Raw genomic sequence first — 6,000 nt, 5'->3', positions numbered from 1 at the left:
TCACACAGCTGTGTGTCCTTTTGTGTGTCCTATTTTCGTTATTAAATGACTCTCTTAATCACGTGTGACTTGCTGTTTGTTCAAAATTCCACCACATCAGTAAGCATTTTAGTGGGCTGCCCATGTCAGAAAACATGAACTAAAACAAGCTGTTCAGATTTGGCTTCCCTTTCTACCCCAAAAGGGAGCCATTCGCTTTATGCCACCCCCGGTCTCAGTGTCTGCACCCACGGCTTGATAACTACCTTTGCGGAAGTGCGCAATTTATTTTGTCACACACGCCAGGTCCGCTATCACGTTGAAGGTAAGAGCCAACCCAGGCCATTTCAGTGAACACGTGTTATCTCCAACTCTAGGAGTCATGTTACATAGCTCATGGATGCTTTTCCTAAAATTGTAAACATTGCTTTTGCCTACCAACAAAAAATAAACATAAATGAATAATGTCTAATTGTATCAGGTCACTACTAATTCAACTCCCATCTTAATGTGCTTTTCTCAGCACAATCTACTGCATATTTGTTGTTTCTGACAATGCTGAGCTTTAGGAAATTAAGGACATTCACGTTTTGCCTTGGATTCATGTGGTAGCATAAGACAGGTGGATATTACTTCCCAAAACTGCTCAACAGCAGTAAACAAATTCATTCTTCTCCCAGCTGTCTGTCTATTTCTTCTTATAGTTTGGGTGTCTCAACCAAACCTACCTCTATGATAACGGCCTTGGGATGTTCTTCATAGTTTATTTGTTCTTATTCCATCTCTGGATCAAATCCTGTGGGGACTGACCAGTACAGGATCAGAGATCAATGTGGATCTCTGAGCTTTCTATCCATCAGGTGATGGTCATGTCTTTGTAGTTAGGTGGGTCTTAGAACGCAGTGTAGATCTACACCTTGAATGCATATTTGTCGACTGGAGTTTGGAAAGGATTCTGCCCCTAGACACACCCACTTCATTATACTGGCTCTCAACTTAAATTGTAAAGTGAGTGCTTGTAGGTTATTCAACAAAACATAAGCCCCTCCTGATGATGGAATAAGGAGATATATCCCAGATTTATTCCCCTATCTTATTTTCAGTCATAGTTTAGATTAACAAAAGCTACTTTTGTTTATGCATATTACTTGACTGATTAACTGGTTGGACCACGCATAAGAGTTAATGAGGAAAATACTGAATCACTCAAATGCCATTTCTGGATACATTCAACGTAAAACATGTTAGCCTGTAACTCACTAATGATGCATACAACAAACACTGAAGGTGAAAACAAGAAAATGTGACTCCCTTACAATGAAAGAAAATCATTTATTGATAAATATTTATAAAGCTGTAACAAACATTATTTACAAAATGTACAAAACATGATGAGGACGACTGCAGTGGTGATGATCTGGTGATGACCACTCCATGGATGGTGATTTTGTCCAACTCTTCGACGATGGTGATGGCACTAATAATCCTGAAGGATCAATTCTCTATGGCGATCGGTCCGCTGATTGGCCTTGTCTTTGTAGTCTGGTGTAGACCACAAAGTCTCAAATTAGCCTGAAGAACATCTTGTAAAGCCTTGTTGTTCTGGCCTGGTCCAAAAACTGATGTTGGCCTCTTGTCCTGGTGGGTTTCTTGGTGAGCTTCAGGTTGTCCCGTTGTCTGTAATCCAGGAAAAAGCCTGCACTGGAGACCTGCATGATGGAAAAGCAGGAAAAAGACTCAGCAAACATGGTTAGATGTTTTACTGAGAAATCTGGGAGATGTTTTAGGGTGACACAAACCTAAAAAGATGGAAAATTAAACAGGTGTAGGGGGTAAAGGGAAAAGAGAAGAAAGGTACAGACCTAAACTGCTCCAGTTTGGTGATCAGTCCATGTGATGCTCAAGCTTCTTGCGCCAACAGGTCAAGACCTAGGCCTCACATGGCTATGTGAAAACAGACTGCATCTGAAAAACACCCACATGCATACAAGAGCATTGAGGGTAAAAGAAATTGTATGATACATAGCATATAATAAATCCTAAATGTGTATAATGTCAATCAAAGTGTTCTGTGGGTTATTAAAAGCCTGGAGGAGGAGGTGGAGGGGGTCCTCTTGGTGATCATGGTCCGTTAGAAAACACAGCGGGGTGCAGCGTCTCGACGGTCTGGGTGTGACTGTACTCAGATGACCTGAAAAGGCCATCTGAATCGATGGAAACACCCTTAAACGTCATGGACACCATGGTTTGCTGCAAAATACACACAGAGTAAAAATGTCACAAAATATAATTTTCTTAAAATGCCCACATCTCAAGCAAGTCTAATTCAAACAGATGCATTCAGGCAGGAGAAAGCACTAACCAGAAAAATATTCTGCACCGATGACTCTGTTGACTCGGCGCACAGGTAGAAGGTCGCCCCAGTGATGCCGGTTCCTCTGCGCTGAATTAACGGAGTAGATCCTGATTAATGTGACTCAAAATGGGACAAGCTAGTTAAAATGCTTTTAGTTGAGACAGATATTTACCTTGATGCAGGCCACAGCATTAACGCTGGCAAAGTTCTGGAGGGTAAGCTGCAAAAGCAATAAAAAGGTTAGGTGAGGGAAACAACCGTCATGTCCATTCTCACTGAAATTGGGAACTTGTTCCCATGACTTAGACTCACCTCTGCACACACGTGGTAAAATGTATTGCTGAGCACCCACCAGTGCTCGCTCTCCAGCCCACTGTAGATGGATTTGTGCTGGAGCTTCACCTCTACCATCTACAATCATGCAGAAAAAAAGCATCTCAATCAACGTTACCACGACACCGGCTAGTGGAAACTCTCAGCTAACAAAATGTTTCTCTGTGCCAAAAGGCCTATTATAAAATGATTAAAAATTCAAGGGAACCTTTGTATCTGCAGAAAACATCTGCGATAAGGTGTAGGCAAACATCCTGTTTGCGTTGTGCAGAGTTTGGAGAGGCTGATACATGGTCAGTAAAAAAAAAGAAAATACATTGTTTAGGCAAGATTGCAACTATGAAGGGAAAGCAAAACAAAAACTTGTTACATTGCATTTAAGAAGAATGTGCAAGATCTATATTTTACAATAACTGTGACCATAGCGTCGCGAAAAAAGACGCAGTGGAAGTTAGCTGTTCTGCACAGAAACCTCCTCCTGAAGCAGTGATAACAGACAAACGCGAGTATAAACTGAATGAAGCTAGCTAGAGTTCTCAAGTATGAGCAATTAGCCAGCTAACTAGCTAGCTATGTCGCCAGGTACCTTTAGGATCAGAGTACAGGTCGCATCAAACTTGTCCTGATCCAACGGAAAAGGCTCCCGATCCTCCAGTTCTGCGAAAGATGTTTAAATAACCAGTGAAATATTTAACAAAAAGAATGTGGCTAGCTAGCTACAACATAGCCTTAGCTAAATATTAGCCGTTAAAAGGGTAAATTAGTTAGCGCTAGCTAAGAAGCTGAATTTCTTTTTTGTTACTGCAGCAATCCGTTGCCTTAGAAACAATAAAATGCAAACAAAAAACCCCTTTATGCTAAATTTAGTTATTAAATAGACGGGGTCTGACCGAAGAGAAACACTATGTTGTATCCATGACGGCGGAAGGTGATGTTACAAAAGTCGTAGAAGAGTGTGATTAAAACAGACGAACAAGCTAGCGTTAGCTAAGATAAGCTAAGCAACTAGCCAGCGTCATATAGTAGTTAGTTCTGCGAGGAATCAAGCTACGGCAGCTAGTTAGCTAGATAACTTATGTAGTTAGCTGGCCTGACTTTCAAATACAATAGTCCGTTCTTCGCTAGCTTGGTTAGTTAGCTAACTCACGGTCGCTGGGCTCAGTGTGGGTCGCAGCTTCTTCCACCGCCTGCTGCCGATCCCGGACACGCCACCTGTAAACAAGAAAAGAAGTGACAGCTACGGCTGAAATGCCAGCGGCACAAAGGACCGCCGGTCGAAGCCGGATACTAAGGACACGCAGAAGAAACTTCATATTCATAGCAGAGGATTCTGTTTAAGTGTAATGTAGCTCGAGCAAACTCTGAAAGCGCCTTGTTAGTTTGAGGGTCGGTATACGACTGAATGGTTTTAGGGTTTTGGCTTCGTCACCGTTCCACATAACATTCGATCACCTTGGTGATCTAAATTTATGTCAAAACATCTTGTTTTCCCAGACTACAATATGCAAAATTACACGTAGCAACGTGAGAGAAAACATTTAAAAAAAAATAGGCAAATGTTGGCAAAAGAGGAATTACCCGATACAGAGTAACAGCCTAAAAAAACGCCACAAAAAATATGTTGTCTCTATTTTTAAGGCTAATTTGCTAAAACGTTTTCATTATTACTTTGATATTCATCTGCAGGCCACATTTGGCACAAAAGTAGAAAAAGTCATAAAGACTGAATAACAGTGCTATTCAGTCATTCTTTCTGATTCATGCATGCGTGTATTCATTATTTAAAGGGCACATATGAAAAATTAACCTTTTAAGTGCTTGTGCACATATATTTGGCTATCTTGAGTGCCTACCAACACACCAACTGTGAAATAAGACAACTCAGTGTGATGGAAAATATTATTTGATCATGTATTATCATGTGATTCATATGTGATGATTCCTATATAATTATGTTAATCCTTTCCATCATATAATCCTATATGAATGGTTTAGTCTGCATACTCTGTCTCTGTATATTGTGTGAACAAATGATTGTGTTGTGACCTGCAGGGGTCGTAAAGAGGGATTAGGCTTTTGTTTTCTTGCAAATGGTGTCTGTCCTTTGAAGCGTCCTGGCATATGCAGGAATGTTCATCACCAAATGGAGCAGGGAGTGCGTGAACAAGATCACAGAGCACCACCTCCCTGGGGAGGGGGTTGAAGTTTAGATATAAGGAGTAGTCAGTCTACCCCTTTAGAGCTTTCGCTTTCGAGCATTAGCCCTCACACAGCTGTGTGTCCTTTTGTGTGTCCTATTTTCGTTATTAAATGACTCTCTTAATCACGTGTGACTTGCTGTTTGTTCAAAATTCCACCACATCAGTAAGCATTTTAGTGGGCTGCCCATGTCAGAAAACATGAACTAAAACAAGCTGTTCAGATTTGGCTTCCCTTTCTACCCCAAAAGGGAGCCATTCGCTTTATGCCACCCCCGGTCTCAGTGTCTGCACCCACGGCTTGATAACTACCTTTGCGGAAGTGCGCAATTTATTTTGTCACACACGCCAGGTCCGCTATCACGTTGAAGGTAAGAGCCAACCCAGGCCATTTCAGTGAACACGTGTTATCTCCAACTCTAGGAGTCATGTTACATAGCTCATGGATGCTTTTCCTAAAATTGTAAACATTGCTTTTGCCTACCAACAAAAAATAAACATAAATGAATAATGTCTAATTGTATCAGGTCACTACTAATTCAACTCCCATCTTAATGTGCTTTTCTCAGCACAATCTACTGCATATTTGTTGTTTCTGACAATGCTGAGCTTTAGGAAATTAAGGACATTCACGTTTTGCCTTGGATTCATGTGGTAGCATAAGACAGGTGGATATTACTTCCCAAAACTGCTCAACAGCAGTAAACAAATTCATTCTTCTCCCAGCTGTCTGTCTATTTCTTCTTATAGTTTGGGTGTCTCAACCAAACCTACCTCTATGATAACGGCCTTGGGATGTTCTTCATAGTTTATTTGTTCTTATTCCATCTCTGGATCAAATCCTGTGGGGACTGACCAGTACAGGATCAGAGATCAATGTGGATCTCTGAGCTTTCTATCCATCAGGTGATGGTCATGTCTTTGTAGTTAGGTGGGTCTTAGAACGCAGTGTAGATCTACACCTTGAATGCATATTTGTCGACTGGAGTTTGGAAAGGATTCTGCCCCTAGACACACCCACTTCATTATACTGGCTCTCAACTTAAATTGTAAAGTGAGTGCTTGTAGGTTATTCAACAAAACATAAGCCCCTCCTGATGATGGAATAAGGAGATATATCCCAGATTTATTCCC

This window comes from Electrophorus electricus, unplaced genomic scaffold (genome assembly GCF_041902795.1).
Source record: "Electrophorus electricus isolate QZ-2024a unplaced genomic scaffold, ASM4190279v1 Scaffold38, whole genome shotgun sequence".
NCBI classification, from domain to species: Eukaryota; Metazoa; Chordata; class Actinopteri; order Gymnotiformes; family Gymnotidae; genus Electrophorus; species Electrophorus electricus.
The sequence above is the reverse complement of the archived record's forward strand: the minus strand, read 5'-3'. Positions refer to the sequence as shown.